Raw genomic sequence first — 17,495 nt, 5'->3', positions numbered from 1 at the left:
GTGCAGTGCCCTAAAATTGGAATCAGCAGTGTCCTCTCGGTGAGTAAGCCATGTGGTTAATCTTTTGGGTTTTTTTTTTTCCAGGGACTAAGTAGAGACTGTAAGCTCTAGTTAGACCCTGGAGTGTACGCTTCTTGTGGACAGGGAACGTGTCTACCAACTCTCTGACATTGTATTCTCAAAAGAGCTTAGTACAGTCAGAGATCCCAGCAAGAGCAGAGCAGCTGATTGTGTGGCTCCAGCATTGACCAGTTCAGAGGTTTGTCTTCAGGATACCGACTCTGGATTGAAAAGAACAAAAACCCAAGCCCAGGGAGACTGAAACACTCCAGAAACATCTCCCAGTAACATAGGGTCAGTGAAAGAGCTCAAACCCAGGATGACTAAATCCCAGCCCTGAGTCCTAAGTGGGGACACTGCACTCTGTCTCCCTTTCCCCTACCCCCCATAGCCATCCTTCTTAGGAATCCCCAGGCTTATTTTTTCCTGTAGCCTAAGGTGGAATTTCAGAATCTTCTCTTGATTCAAAGAGAAAGAGGTCTCACCCTTCTTCCAATTCTTTAATGGATGAACAATGATGATCATGATGATGGGGTTTCCCATCAGCAATGTCAGAGGAGCCTCAGTCCTGCATTTTGTATTTTTTAATCTGAGTTCAAGTTAAAAAAGACTGAATGTAACCCACAGCTTTGTTTTATAGCACTGATAGTAGGCAAAGGATCAGATAAGACTCTTTCAAACCTCCTGACCAGCCATGCCATAGTGGAGTGAATGATAAGTATTACAACATATTTATTGAGCACTTACTCTGTGCAGAACACTGTACTAAGCACTCAGGGGAATACAATACAACAAAATTAGCAGACATGTTCCCTGCCCATAATGAGCTTATAGTCTAGAGGGTGAATAATTTGAAGGGAAGGGGAATTGTAAGGGAAGGAAATGTTAAATGTAACAGTCAGGAAAAAGGACTAATAATATAATATTCCCTGTCCTTTCCATCAAAACGACTTGCCTGGTAAATAGTAAGTGCTTAGCAAATACAGTGGGAAAAAAAAAACATTTTCAAGCATTCATTCATTCATTCAATCATATTTATTGAGCATTTACTGTGTGCAGAGCAGTATACTAAGTGCTTGGGAAGTACACATTGGCAACATATAGGGACTCCTATGGACCCTGATAGAGGATTGATTATATGGCCCTTTTTTTTGCTTTATTTTGTTTTTTTTTATGGTATTCGTTAAGGACTTATTATGTTCCAGGTACTGATCTAAGCACTGGGGTAGATACAGGCTAATCAGGACGGACACGGTCCCTGTCCCACATGGGGTTCACGGTCTTCACCCCCATTTTCCAGATGAGGTAACCGAGGCCAGAAAAGTGAAGTGACTTGCCCAGGGTCGCACAGCAGACAAGTGGCGGAGCTAGTACTAGAACCCAGGCCCTTCTGACTTGCAAGCCTGTGCTCTCTCCCAGGCCACGCATTGCACCTCTTCCCTTTGTTCAGTGCTGAGGCCTGTGGGAGCACTTGATCTCCTGAGCTTGCTGCTGCTGTTGCTGCTCTCATGATGGCCTTGATCCAGATTCCCAGTTACCAGTGATCCAGGAACCTGTCCCTCCTCCCTAATGCCAGGAATCTGGGTGGCCCGGGCTAGCAACCAAGCCAGCTGCTCTGGAGCCCCGTGTGGGCAATGGGGAAGGAGCCAGGACTCCAGAGCGGATTAAATCTCTGAGAACATGTCAGTGCCCGGCATACGTTTTCTGAGAGCACTCAGGGGCTCCACTATTCTCCCACTAATTACCCTGAAAGATTGGTTTGCATCGATGAAATCAGAGGGCAAGTCTACCTTTCCCCTCGTGATGGGAGCAAACCCCCCGCCAACCAATGCTACCTGTAAGCTCCTCCTCTAATAATAATGAATAATAATGTTAGTTGTTAAGTGTTCATTATGTGCCAAACACTGTTCTAAGCACTGGAGTAGATGCAAATTAATCAGGTTGGACACAGTCCCTATCCCACATGGGATTCACACTCTTTTCCCCATTTTACAGATGAGGTAACTGAGGCACAGAGAAGTTAAGTGACTTGCTCAAAGTCACACAGATGACAAGTGGCGGAGATGGGATGAGAACTCACAATCCCTGACTCCCAAGCCTGTGCTCTTTCCACTAAGCCATGCTACTTCTAGATTGTGAGCTTGTTGTGGGCAGGGAATGTGTTTGTTTTTATTATATTTTACTTTCCCAGGTGCTTAGTACAGTGCTTTGCAGACAGTAAGCACTTAATAAATATGATTGAATGAATGAATGAATCAAACGCCAGTCATCAGTCATTGGCATTTATTGACAACTTACTATGTGCCGAGTACTAAACTGAGCATTTTATAGATGAGGGAACTGAGGCAGAGAGAAGTGAAGTGGCTTGCCCAAGTTCACGTAGCAGACAAGTGGCAGAGTGGGGATTAGAACCAGGTCCTCTGATTCTCAGTCCTTTGCTCTTTCTCTTGGGCTCAATTATTCTTGGTGATTTGGTGAGACTATTCCTTTATGTGCATTTAGGAGTAGTGGGGCTACATATGATTGGATAGGATGGGAGGTGGGAAATTCAAATGATATGTTGGGGCTTCAGGGCCTCTATCTCCCCTCACTATTCCCTGGTGCTTCTTCTCTGGTCGAGCAGTTGACTCACCCTCTCGGGCTCTTCCCCAAGGAGGCAGAACATCCCCACCCTCTTTCGAAAACCTTTGTTCCCCTGGCAGAGTCCCAGCTTGAGAAAATGAGGGAGAAGCCAAGAGACCTAACAAGCATGGTGAACGGGCCTGTCAAGTTCCCTGCTCCTGGGGCAGAGAGACGGCTTCTCTGCTCGGAGTAAAGACCAAAAGGAGAGAGGTCTTTGAAGATCTGGGAGGGGAAACCATCTGTACCTGCCTGCTCAACCGAGTTTGGGAAAATTCTAGACACGTGTGACCCTCGTTCATGACGGTGCGCAGGGTAATTGACGGTTCCTCTGGCTGCCGCTCGGTAGCAGAGTTTTGGTTTACCCCAGTGATTTATGCTGTTTGGAAAGCAGCCCTAATTCCAAATCCTATAATTGTTTTAATAGCAAATTAAAGCAATTTAGGATGTGTTATGTTGCCAGGGCCCCTTGGGGAGATGCAATGAGCAATGGCCCAGATTTCTAAGGTGGGGTTCATCATTTATCTGTAGAAGGAGCCTCAGGTGGACTTCCGCACCAACTCTTCTGGGGAGTTCAGTTTCCTCTGAATTCCAGCGACAGGTGTTCAACTTCCCGCCTGTGTTCTGTGCAGAGCAGCACGGGATTGGGGGTCAGAAGGACCTGGGTTCTAATCCCTGCTCTTCCACTTGTCTGCTGTGTGGCCTTGGGCAAGTCACTTCACTTCTCTGGGCCTTCATCTGGAAAATGAGGATTAGGACCGCGAGCCCCAAGTGGGATGGGGAGTTGAGATTAGATCCCAGGTCTCCTAACTCCCAACCTGGTTTACTTGCCACTAGGCTATGCAGTTTGGGAGGGGAAGAGCAGTGTACTCATTAACAGTGATCCGGATCTTGAGGACAACGTGTCAGAGAAACAGAATGGACCACCAACTCCTAACAGAATGCCGGGAAGAGAGAGAGAGAGAGAAAGTCCATTGTTTGCACCCAAAGGTCTCAGCCTCGAATGGCCCTCAGTCATGGAGTGAGCCCCCCGGGTTGGGTTTTGGGGACCCTCTTGAATTAGCTTTGGGACGGTTCAAGTTTCATATCCTGGTTTAAATTTGGGATCTGGTCAGGCCCAATTCCAAATTTTATGAGGATGAATCAATGACCAGGGTTGGAATGGCTGCAGGACCAGTGGGCTATGATCAGTCATGTGTCCCCTGGGGTCCTGCATGGTGCATGGAGGAGGGGGGCACTACAAATCCCAGAGCAAGTTACACTCTCACCCTCCTGAGAAAAACTCAAAACCCAGTGGTCTTTGCAATCCTAAAATGCAATTTTGAAAACCAATGGCTCCAATCAGGATGCATATGAATGGTTCTAAGCTCATTGTGAGCAGGGAATGTGCCTGTTTATTGTTCTATTGTACTCTCCCAAGCGCTTAGTACAGGGCTTTGCACACAGTAAATGCTCAATAAATATGATTGAATGAATGAATGAATATTTGCAGTCTGGATGAAGGAGCCTCTTGCTAGGGACTGACAACAGAATGGCCTCCATCCTGACATTTTAGGAATGGGAACCTGTATGGAGGGATGTGTACAGTACTAATGGGCAGGGAGCGTGTCTACCAATTCTGTTACAGTGTACTCTCCCAAGCGCTTAGTACAATGCTCTGCACACAGTTAGTGCACACAGACAATGGGCTGTGCCTATTTTTTTAAATGATATTAGTTAAGCTCTTACTCTGTACCAGCCACTATATAACCAGGTGGAACACAGTCCTTGACCCTTCTTGACTGTAAGCTCGTTATGGGCAGGGAATGTGACGGCTTATTGTAGTTTTGTCCTCTCCCCAGTGCTTAGCAGAGTGCTCTGCACATGGTAAAAACTCAATAAATATCACTGACTGACATATGGCTCACAGTCTTAATTCCATATTTCAGAAAAGACGACCGAGGCCCAGAGAAGTTGAAGCCATTTGCCCAAGGTCACACGGCGGGTAAGAAGCGGAGCCGGGATTAGAACCCAGGTCTTTGCATCTCCCAGGTCCCTGCTCTTTCCACTAGGCTAAGCTGCTTCTTGCCTAAGCCTCTTTGAACCGGGCCCACACCTGAGTGTGTTCAGCCTGATGCCAATTCGCCTCAGTTCGGCAGAACCGAGCCAGGATTCTAGGTCAGAGGCCTACTTAGGGTTGATGTAATCACACCCAAACCAGAAACACCGGTTGCCCTTAGGAAATAAGAAGAAAAAAAGAGCACCCTGCTTGTGAGGTTTGCTGATCAAACACAATTCGAGAAGGTTTGGCCGGACAGTCTATTTTCTAGAGCCTCCTCCAAAATGGACCTGCCACTGGAAGGTTTGCTTGGAAGAAATTCTTATTATTTTGACACTTGTTAAGTGCTTTACTACCTGTCAAACACTGTTCTAAGTACTGGGGTAGATACAAGTTAATCAGACATGATTAACTTCTTTTTTTGGTCCAACCAGGTGAGGTTACTGAGGCATAGTGTTACAGATGAAGTAAATAATAATAATAATAATAATAATGATAATAATAATGACATTTGTTAAATGCTTACTATGTGGAAAGCAATGTTCTAATCGCTGGGGAGGATACAAGGTGATCAGGTTGTCCCATGTGGGGCTCACAGTCTTAATCCCCATTTTACAGATGAGGTAACTGAGGCCCAGAGAAGTCAAGTGACGTGCCCAAAGTCACACAGCTGACAAGTGGCGGAGCCAGAATTAGAACCCACATCCTCTGACTCCCAGGCCTGGATCTTTTCACTAAGCCATGCTGCCAGATCCTGGATCCGTGAGGGAATCACCATAATAATAATAGTAATAATAATTCTGGTATTTGTTAAGCGCTTACTATGTACCAGTCACTGTACTAAGCACTGGGGTGAAGACAAGCAGATCGGGGTGAACACAGTCCCTGTCCCGTGTTGGGCTCACGGTCTCAATGCTCATTTTAGAGATGACGGAACTGAGGCCCAGAGAAGTGAAGTGACTTGCTCTAGGTCTCACAGCAGACAAGTGGCAGAGGTGGGATTAGAACCCATGACCTTCTTACTCCCAGGCCCATGTTCTACCCAGAGCCCGGGCTTTGGAGTCAGAGGTTGTGGGTTCAAATCCCTGCTCCGCCAACTGTCAGCTGGGTGACTTTGGGCCAGTCACTTCACTTCTCTGGGCCTCAGTTCCCTCATCTGTAAAATGGAGATTAAAACTGTGAGCCCCCTGTGGGACAACCTGATCACCTTATAACCTCCCCAGCACTTAGAACAGTGCTTTGCACATAGTAAGCACTTAACAAATACCATTATTTTTGTTATATTATTATCCACTCTCAGGTCCTCATGAGTGAAAACCATCTGCAGGTCACCCTGAGTCAGTCAGCAACCATACTGAGGATCCTGGCAAGCCACTTCCCGAACTACAATTATTAGAAGACAAGGGTGTTTCCTTTGATCTAGCGGGTTTTATCATTTGCAAATATCTCCTAATTGGTTGTGTCAGGCAGAGATCATTATCTTCTCCAGTCTAATTTCCCCCGTCAGATACATTTCCTCCTCTATAAAAATATCCATCACCCATCCATGTCAACACCGATTAACTCAAATGCCCCTTCTTTCAGACCCTCTCCCCTCTGAGATTGTAAAGCTGTCAGCTCCGTGTGTGACAAGAGCCAGGTTGGCTCTGTACCGCTGTTCTCCTGGATGAGGGAAATATTTAGGGGTCATGGATCAGATAGAGGCTGAATAAGTTACTTTATCCCTACCCACTGACGTCTGGCCCCACTGGGATGGGAGGGAAAGGAAAATCAGTGCTTTGACGCGCCCAGCCTCTGAGGTCCAGATTTTAGGTTTCTGAGAAGAACTGCAGTAGGTTTGTTGTGGAAACCTGTAGCTGTACAGAGTATAAGAGCCTGCTAGGTTCACCAGACAGCCCCAAGGAAGTGGTCAAATAAGACATGGCAGAGAATGCATGTGTTTATTATTATATTGTACTCTCCCAAGCACTTAGTACAGTGCTCTGCACACACTAAGCACTCAGAAAACACGACTGACATACGATTAAATGAACATAAATGCTGTTTTCAGTTTGGAGACTTACTCCTGATAGATCTGTTATTTGAGAAAGTCACTCGCCAATCTATATGTCTTCCATAACAGGGTTTTCAGTTCGACCCAGCACTTACTGAGGCTGAGCTGGGAGGCACACCAGATTGAACTGACGTCTGTGTGTGGGATGTGTGTGTGTATGTGTGAGATGTGTGTGGACCACAATGGGGCTTGTGGGAGGACTTGACTGAGCGTGCCACAACTTGGCGACCAGCTGAAAAGGCTGTCAACTGGCCTCAGTGGTGTGAGCCTAGTACCACTGTCTTTCACAGAACACCCTGCCCCTGAGACATTAAGAAGTGAGATCTTTCACATGTCCTGCCTCTGGCCTCGAACACCCTCCCTCCTCAAATCTCTCCCCTCCTTCAAAGCTTTATAGAAAGCGTATCTCCTCCAAGAGGCCTTCCCTGGCTAAGCCCTCATTTCCTCTTTTCCCACTCCCTTCTGCATCACCCTTACTTACTCCCTTTATTCACACTCCCACCTTAAACCCACAACACTTATGTACATATCTGTAATTTATTTATTTATTATTAATGCCTGTCTCCCCCTCTAGACTGTAAGCTCATTGTGGGCAAATATAATAATAATAATGGTATTTGTTAAGCGCTTACTGTGTGTGAAGCACTGTTCCACATGAATAAATATAATATAATGGCATTTGTTAAGCGCTTACTATGTGCAAAGCACTGTTCTAAGCGCTGGGGGGATACAAGGTGATCAGGTTGTCCCTTGTGGGGCTCACAGTCATTATCCCCATTTTACAGATGAAGTAACTGAGACTCCGAGAAGTTAAGTGACTTGCCCAAGGTCACACAGCAGACATGTGGCGGAGCCGGGATTCGAACCCAAGACCTCTGACTCCAAAGCCCATGTTCTGTCCACTGAACCACGCTGCTTCTGTTGATGGTATATTGAATGTGTCTGTTGATTGGTATAGTGTACTTTCCCAAGAGCTCAGTAAATATTCATTCATTCAGTCATATTTATTGAGCATTTACTGTGTGCAGAGCACTGTACTAAGCATTTGGAAGAGTAGAATAAAACAGAGTTGGTAGGTTTGTTCCCAATCCATAACAAGATTGCAGTCTAAAGAAATGCTACTATTACTTCTACTACTGCTGCTGCTACTGCTACTACCATTTGCTTGAGAACCCTTCTTACTTACTTTTGGTGAAGACTCACCCATCAGGAAGCAGCATGACTTAGTGGAGAATGCCCAGAACTTGGTTGGAATCAGAAGATCTGGGTTTAAAACTCTGGTCTTTTGGATGTGAAGAAGGAAGGAGTTTGAGGCAGATCCTGAACCGGTGTGACATCACTTAATGATAATAACAATGGTATTTGATCGGCATTTACTATGTGTCAAGCACTGTTCTAAGTGCTGTGGCAGATAAAAGTCCATTAAGTTGGACACAGTCCTTGTCCCACGTGGGGCTCGCAGCCTACATAATTTGTGGCCTCCATTCAGTTGTTGGTATTTATGGAGTGCTTACTCTGTACTTAGTACTTAGGAGAGTTTTATAGAGCTGGTAGAAATGACAACCTAAGACAAGACAAGAGTATAGACCCCAAGTACAAGACAAACTTATTAGAAGTCTCTCAAACACTTAGTACAGTGCTCTCTGCACACAGTAAGCACTCAATAAATACCACTGTTGATATCTCAGCGAACCAAAGCTCTGAAGGATGCAAAGACAGAAGTCTTAGTAGGGCTTTGAAGGTGGGGAGAGTGGTGATCTGTCATGTAAGAAGGGGGAGGGAGCCCCAGGCTAGAGGAAAGATGTGAGAAAGGGGGTAATAATTATGGCATTTGTTAAGTGCTTACTATGTGCCAGGTACTAAGCATGGGGGTAGAGAGGAGACAGGCAAGATCAGGGTACAGAGAGTAAAGCCTTATTAAAATCACGTCTCCTCCAAGAGATTTCCCCGACTAAGCCCTCCTTTCCTCTACTCCCTCTCCCTTCTGCATCGCCCTTGCACTTGGATTTGAATCCTCAATCAGATCCCCCTCAACCCCACTGCAGTTATGTACAAAACCATAATTCATTTATTTATTTATATTAATGTCTGCTTTACCCTCTAGACTTTAAGCTCCTTTTGGTCAGGGAATGGGTTTGCCATCTCTGTTACATTGTACTCTGTCAGGCACATAGAACGATGCTCTGCACACAGTAAGCACTCCATAATTGCCATTGATTGATTGATTGATTGATTGAGTAGGTTGGCATTAAATGAGTCAAGTAGGCCACTAGGTTGTAGTAGGAGATTAGCCCTTAAGCTTCATTTTATTGCCTTTCTTCCTTTGCTTTATTAAGAGACTCCCCCTGCCCCAACATGGGGTCAACTCAAACCAAAATACCTTTTAAACGTTTGGTATTATGTTACAGTACAAGTGGAGGAGAGAGCAAAGAGAGGAAGGAAGAGATCTGGAGGGGAAAGTTAAAAGAAAACAAAAGTCAACGAGCCAACAAGACAGTAGGTCAATCATATCGTAATAATAATAATAATTGCAGTATTTGTTAAGCATTTACTGTGTGCCAGGCCTCTGCTGCCTCCTCCCTTCACTCACCACCATCAGAGAACAGGGCCCCAAATCAGGTGACTTTGGAGATCCAGAATAGGGCTGCCTCTTGACACAATGTGTTGCAGAGTTCTTTTGATTATTTAAAACGGTGATGGGTTTGTATGAGTTATCCTTCTGGAAGGATATCTAAGATGACCCATTAATCCCTTCCCTGGCTCTGGAGAGGAAAATCCAGAGGTCTCTCCCTAAAGATCCTAAAGGGTTAGGAGTGTGAATGATTAAGGAGAAACTTCAGTTGCTGCATTATTCATTGATTCATTCATTGATTCAATTGTATTTGTTGAGTGCTTACTGTGTGCACAGCACTGTATTAAGAATTTGTGAGAGTACAATATAACAATAAGCAGACATATTCTCTGTCCACAGTGAGCTTGCAGTCTGCCCCCAGGACATAATAATAATAATAAAAATAGTAATAATAATTGTTAAGCACTTACTATGTGTCAAGTGCTGTTCTATGCCCTGGAGAAATACAGGATAATCGGGACAGACTCAGACCCTGTCCCCCAATCAAAGTAGGAAGGAGAACAGGTATTGAATCCCCATTTTACAGATGAGATAACTGTGGTACAGAAAAGTGAAGTGACTTGTCCAAGCTCAATCAGCAGGTATGTGGTAGAGTCCGGACTAGAATCCAGCTCCTCTGATTCACAGGCCCGGGCTCTTTCCACTAGACCACACTGCTCCTCTTCTGCTACAACCCCAAAATAAATCCTCTTGGAGGAGTACGCAAACGTCTTCACCTATTCCCATCCCTGGGAAAGGTTGCATTGGAAAGGTAATGGATTAAGGGCATCCATCATCATCAAAACACAGCTAGAGAAATGGCAGAGCAGCTCTTGAATTTTGGCTTGGGTACATTGCTATCTTTCGTCTCTGTAGATAACACCACTGATGGTGAAGTTCACCTCTGAGAGAGAAAGAGAGAGAGTGTTATTGAAAATTCCAGTGCAGTACCAGTCGCACTATGAACACACAAATAAAAGGTGAACCCTGTTGTGTCTCCATGCTTAATGTTTACAGCACCTGTTACAGTTTCTTCTTGGTCTCCTTGTCTCCCTCTCAGCTTTAGCTGGGAAGAGAGACCCTTCTTTCGGGATAAATAATAACAATAATAATAATGACATTTTATTAAACACTTACTATGTGCAAAGCACTGTTCTAAGTGCTGGGGAGGTTACAAGGTGATCAGGTGGTCCCATGAGGGGCTCAGAATCTTAATCCCTATTTTACAGATGAGGTAGCTGAGGCCCAGAGAAGTTAAGTGACTAGCCCAAAGTCACACAGCTGACAAGCAGTGGAGGAGGGATTTGAACCCATGACCTCTGACTCCAAAGCCCATGCTCTTTCCACTGAGCCACGGTAAAGGAGTTAATGTGTTATTCCACTGCTCTGGGTGCTGGGATTCCCGGTTTTTATTGCCTTACATTTTACCCTGGGGATTTCACTGTTCCCACACCACTTAACCTATTGACTCCATTATCTGCATCTTAGAACAAACAAGAAACACTTAATTCTCCCTCTGTCCTCCCCCACCTCTCTTTCACACTCCCCACCCACCCTCCCCTCATCATTCACAATGCACTTGACAAGGTCTCTTGCTCATTGTGTCAGCCCTACCTGGATAGCAAAAAGAAGGCCGCAGAGCACAGCTCTTCTAGACTGGGGCAGATTTATGCGGAGAGTTTGGGGAAGACACTCCCTTCTTCCTCTCTGTTATCTTTCCATCAACCATAAAGATAAGAGGGCTGGTACACGTGAATTCCACATGAGATAAAGATCCCTTCCATCAATAGCAATAATGGCAATTTAGATAACCCCTCCACCAGCATCTCTGTCTCCTATTTCCTTCTCTGATGTTCGGTTTGAAAGAGAGGATTTTATTCACAGGTTCCCATTGGGGCTAAGGAGTAAACTAATCTAGGAGACCTAATCTGATTAACCTCCCAGCAGATTTAGCATTCATCCACTGGCTGTCTCCCAGGTCAGTAAACTGAATTCATTCTCTGCCTCCGTAGAGCTAGGAATTTGGCCACACTGCCACAGATCAGGCTGCTAGTGTTCTAACTGGACTCTTGGCAAAATCTCAAAGAAACTGACATAGTGAATTGATAGATTTAACTGGCAGGTCTAAAGTAGCAGCTGAATGATTTGGGGTTGAGCATATGGACTGGCTACTAGGCTGAGTCATGCATTGGTACAGTGCTCTGCACATAGTAAGTGCTCAATAAATACGATTGATGATGATGATGATGCATTGATGAACTGGGTGACCCGCAAGGAGTTCTTTGGTCCCTCTCTATAGCTAGTTACTGAAAGTACTAATAAGAGTAGTAACAGTAGCAGTAGTAGAAGTAATAATAATAGTTATTGTTATTATTAAGTGCCATCAAGTCATTTCCGATTCTTAGCAGATATACTTTCCCCAGAACATCCTATCCTCTGCCATAATCCGCAACCTTTCTAATGGTTCTTCCGTTATCACCGTTCTGGTCTCTATCCATCTAGCCGCAGGTCTGCCTCTTCCATGTTTTCCCTGGACTTTTCCTAACGCTAGTGTCTTCTCCACAGAATTAGTCCTCCTGATTATGTGTCCAAAATATGCCCATTTAAATCTAGTTCTGAAGCCGTTCTTTCTGCCTCTCTTCCCCACCTCTCTCCTTCTCTTCTTTCTCTCCTGCCTCTCTGTCTCTTTCTCCTCTCTCTCTCTCTCTCTCTCTGTCTCTTTCTCCTCTCTCTCTCATATAGATATATATATAGTTGTCCTTCATATCGAAGCAGACAACATTGGTGGTGAAATTCTCCCCTGAGTTCAAATGTGCCGAAAGAAACCAATGCGGGACTCAAAATCCCAGCCAATTTGAGACACACAAAAGACTGTCTCTTGTAGTGCAACAAAGCCCTGGCTCAGTAGAGCAGCCAAACCAGAAACCAAACCCTTGGCAAGAGCTGGGTTCTCTTTGGCTTTCCTCCCCAAAGCCTTACCTGGGAGATAGATTCAGCAGCTAATCACCTGCCATCAAACAGAGAAGCCTCATAGGAAGAGCCCTAGCCTGAGGGTCTGGAGAACTGGATTCTAGGCTCTGACACTTGTCTTATGTGTGATCTTGGGCAAGTCTTTTAACTTCTCTGTGCCTCAGTTTCCTCATCTGTAGAATAGACACCTAGCCTGCCTCTCCCTTATAACAATAGTGGTATTAATTAATCAATCCATCGATCAGTGGTATTTATTGAGCAGCTTTTTTTAATGGGCTTTTTATTAAGCACCTACTATGTGCAAGGCACTGTTCTAAGCTCTGGGGAGGTTACAAGGTGATCAGGTTTTCCCACGGGGTGCTCACAGTCTTAATCCCCATTTTACAGATGAGGGAACTGAGGCACAGAGAAGTGAAGTGACTTGCCCAAGGTCACACAGCTGACAATTGGCGGAGCTGGGATTCGAACCCATGACCTCTGACTCCAAAGCCCGTAAGCACTTAACAAATGCCATCATTATTATTTTATCATTACCAACTCTGCTGTATTGTACTCTCCCCAGTGCTTAATACAATACTGTAAACACATTAAGTAGGCAATAAATACAATGGATGCTGATTGATGAGGAGAAGACAATGCAGTTGGTTGACTCACTCTCTGCTCTCAAGAGCTATCAATTTACAATATGTAACCAATCGCCCAATCAGTGGTATTTATTGAGTGCTCACTGTGTGCACAGCATTATACTAAGCTCTCAGCAAGCATAATAGTTAGTATACACATTCCCTGCCTTCAAGGAGCTTGCATTCTGTAAATGAAGTGGATAGCTTCTTCTTCTCTGTCTCATCTCCTCAGTATCTTTATTACCCCTCCAGACCATGAGCTCCTTGTGGGAAGGGGTCATGTCTTCCAACGAAGAGAAGCAGTGTGGCTCAGTGGAAAGAGCACGGGCTTGGGAGTCAGAGGTCATAGGTTCAAATCCCACCTCCACCGCTTATCAGCTGTGTGACTTTGGGCAAGTCACTTCACTTCTCTGTGCCTCAGTTACCTCATCTGTAAAATGGGGACGAAGACTGTGAGCCCCATGGGGGACAACCTGATCACCTTGTGTCCTCCTCAGTACTTAGAACAGTGCTTTGCACACAGTAAGCACTTAACAAATGCTAACTCTCTTGTATTGTTCTCTCCCAACCGCTTCGTACAGTGCTCTGCACAGTGTAAGTGTACAATAAATACCATTGATGGACTGATGGATTACTGTAGCAAGAGAGAGCTTCCATCAACAGTGCCCTTGTTCCCAGGCAGTAAATGCTGATGCAACACCACTTAACAGCAGGAGAGTGCCTGGCTGCTTTTCTCCCTTTTCCCACTAACACTCACCAGATTCTGGACTGTGGAACAGAGGTGTCTGCCAGGAATTCATGTGCTTTGGCCTCTTTCCCAGCACAACTGCCTAAATGTCCGAATCTGCGACTCGCAGCCCCGCATCTTTAATAATTCACTGGCGGAAGCTTTTAGAAAGGTGAGGTTTCAACTTGCGCCAACCATTCTCTGCTCTTTCTCCCTTCCACTATTCCTCCCTCCATCACCCCAGGGCCGTCCTCCAGCTTCTCTCCCTTCTCTGTAATTTTACAGGTGGTCTAATCGTTTCCACTTTCAGTCAGTGCCATCTGCTGTCATCCCAACTAATTCACTTTTCAGAATCTTCTGCGTTTCCTTCATTTCCCTCCTGTCCCTCCCCAACCCGACGCCCCCAACAAGAACTAACCCACAGAATGAATCGTTCTCGGATTCTGAAGGAAATCTGTCCTCGCTCTGTGAGTCTGGGACAGGAAATGGTTTCCTTCAACTACTGAGAGTTGAAAGAATGGCTTTTCTTGAATGTTCCGATTTTGACAAATCTGAGTTCCCTCCAAAAAGGACACCTGAAACACCCCATTTTCTCAACAAATGCTCAAACTTCCTTAATCCCACGGAGGTTGTGGTGTCTCGGGATAACAGGCTCTTCAGGGAGCTAAAGCCACTTGGGAGCTCAGGAACTACTAGGCACTGGGATTTGTGCGCACCCATGCTAAACAGCTATTGCACAAAGCGGACTGTTGGCTTCTGGGGGACTGGGAAAAAGAATCGGATGCCTTATGCCAGCCATCACCAATAATGAAATGTAATTCAAGAGTAAGTTCTACCAACGGCGGGATGCCACAGAAAAGTCTCACGCAAGTAGGCCATCCAGGATATTGGCTGCTTGATCCCTGGAGAGTACCTTCAGCAGAGCCCTGGAGGGCTGAGTAGCCATATTTAAGAACATGCTGTTCTTCCTGAAAGGGGAAAGGGACTAGAAAATGTCCCTAAAAATGCCCACCTCACCCAAACCCAGATCATCAGAGAAATGTGTTGACCAGAACAAACAGAATCAAGACCTGCAGTCATTTTGTGTGCCCCATTTTGCCAGGACTAAGGGTCCCGGGTCTCTCCTAGGTGAATTCCTCCCTCCTAGTTCGACCTGAGTCCCATGTGGAAGTTGATTTATCTTGTATCAAGCCCAGTGCTTAGTACAATGCTTGGCATATAATAAGTACTAAAAAAATCAAACTGCTATTATTATTATGAAGCAGTTTAGGTGGGCTCAGCCTTTTCAATCTCCTTCAGACTGAAGATAGGATTTTGAAGCTTCCAGAAAAAACTCTCTTTTGCAGGAGATAATTGATATATATCAATTGAGGCCCAGAGAAGTGACATGACTTGCCCAAAGTCACACAGCAGACATGTGGTAGAGCTGGGTTTAGAACCCAGATCCTCCGGATTCCAGGCGTGTGCTTTATCCACGAGGTCACACTATTTCTGTACTTACTTAACAAGCACTTATGTGCAGAGCACCACAGTTGGGAGAGCAGCGTTCAATAGACTTAGAAAACACTATACCAGCTGTCAAGGAGCTTAGAGTCGAGAGGAGGAGACAGACACCAAAATCGATTATGGGTAAGGGAAGTCACAAAGTTTAAAGACAGGGACATAAATTCTGGTAAACCTGCAATCCCAAGTGCTCACAACACCTGGCAGTTCTTCCAGAATTTGGACGTGACTAAAAGCATCTGACCCAGGGTATAGTCTGTTTCAGGAAACTCTTGATACACACTGGTTTAGCAATGTCAACTACCTTCTCTTGTTCAGACTTGAATCTTAGCCTGAATCTTTTTTTTTCTATTGACCACACTATTCCGCCTTTATTCCATGTAATAAATATTTGGGTGAGGAAATATTTGGTGTTCTCTCTACTGGAGAAGCTGTGGAGGCAGCTGGAGTGTGTCTGAGGTATTCATGTCAACTCCACAACCAAAAACTTCTCTTTTGAAAACACCATTTACAGTTCTCTCATCTGTAAACTAGGGATTAAGACCGAGTCTCATGTGGGACATGGACTGTGTCTAATCTGATTACGTTGTATTTACCGCCATGCTTAGTACAGTGCCTGGCACATAGTATGCACTTAACAAATACCTTTACCAAAAAAACAAAATAATGAAGCAGCCCTTTTCCCAGCTGTTAACACAAATGTGCACCTCTCCTGTGAGTTAAATGTTTTTCTATCCTTGTTTCAAGGGCAAAGCTCCTGGCTCGGCTGCAATCCTGAAGAAGTCTCTGATAGATTGTCATGGGCCACCCAATGTAGGCCCACCCCACGCTTCATAGTTCTCCGTGTGATGACTGCTAGGTACTCAAGGTGACCACTCTTCTTTTTATTCACCTAAATAATTTCATTTCTGCTTCCTTCATGATTTCCTAATGCAGAGAGATTCTGGGAAAGGCTATTCCCTGTAATGCATAGATTTTTATCACCACCAGGGTGACACGTGCGTGATTCCATATTCCTCTTCGGATTGCTCATGGATAGAAACCGGTCAGTGAGATTGACTTCACCGCCATTAAGTTTTGTTCTCTAGCTGGTTGGTGATTTGCCTTTCTAGAGACATGATTCCTTAATTAAGGCTCCTTCTCAGTACCATTCCAGCCCCGTCTGTCCACACCATAGCCATGAGTGAGGTGCAGTTCTCTGTGGAGACGTGAGAGAGGCAGGTGCGGAGATGGCATCTTCCGCTTGCAGGAAGTATTGCCAAGACGGGACCTCAGGCCTTCAAACCTCAAGTATGAGGGGAAGAAGTGAAAGAAACCTGACAAGGTGATGGGTATCTGGAGAGTTCTGTTTCTGGAAACACCGGATTATGCAGAGGCCAGACGGACCCAAAAGCCGCCCCGTCTCGCCAGGCCCGGCTCCACTGGGGGATGAGGATCTGGATGGTTATGGTGTGAAACAAGCTAAATGTCTGAGTCCCACCTCAGAATGGAGAAAAGGGGCAGGGAATGTCAAGCAACTAAGCTTAGGTTCCCTCCCGCTGACACACCTGATCTCCTCTCCAGCTGATCCCGGGCCCCTCGCCTCTCTGGCTGCCTGCCTGTCGTCGGGACACAGTCAAGGGCTTGGGATTGCTGGAGTTAACTCTGGAAGCCCCGAGCCTCACAGAGCCTGGAATGTCTGTGCAGCTGGAAAGATTTCATTTAGTACCACGATTTCCTGGAGTGAAACCACAGACCAGGAGCACACCCGTCCCGGATGCCCAGCTGCTTTCTTCCTCCCCATCTTTGGAAGCCTGCTACAAAGTGTCTGGGGAGGGGCCAGGATCCCGTTGCAGCTTCCCTATTCCTGGGGGGCTGCCAGGAGCCCCGGGGGCCCCGGAATCAAGGGTCTCAATTCAGGGTTGGGCTCAAAGGTGGCCCTCCAAGGTAGAGATGAATGGCTTATAATCTGGTGACCTCTTTAGTTCTTCCACACAAGGGTGATGGTCACAGATTGGGGAGCTCCTCTCTATTTGGTGGTCACATTGAGAAAAGCAGAGCCACTGAGCAGTATTTGGTCTTTCTGAGCCTGGGGTTGAGGCAGTGCTACAGAAGGGAAGAAGTTGTCCCCTCTCCATATCTTGAATGATCACTCAGAACCAGGAGGACACCGGGTTTGACCCACAATGACACTGACCCTGGTTGATTCTAAGGGAAAAGCCCACCTGGCTCAGAGGCAGGCAGGGAGGTTGGTGCACGCAGGGGAGATTTTCTCCCTCTCTGGAGGGCCCAGGGGAGCATTCTTTATGTGC

This window comes from Tachyglossus aculeatus, chromosome 15, assembly GCF_015852505.1.
Source record: "Tachyglossus aculeatus isolate mTacAcu1 chromosome 15, mTacAcu1.pri, whole genome shotgun sequence".
In the NCBI taxonomy this organism is placed as follows: domain Eukaryota; kingdom Metazoa; phylum Chordata; class Mammalia; order Monotremata; family Tachyglossidae; genus Tachyglossus; species Tachyglossus aculeatus.
Note: the sequence above shows the minus strand (reverse complement) of the source record.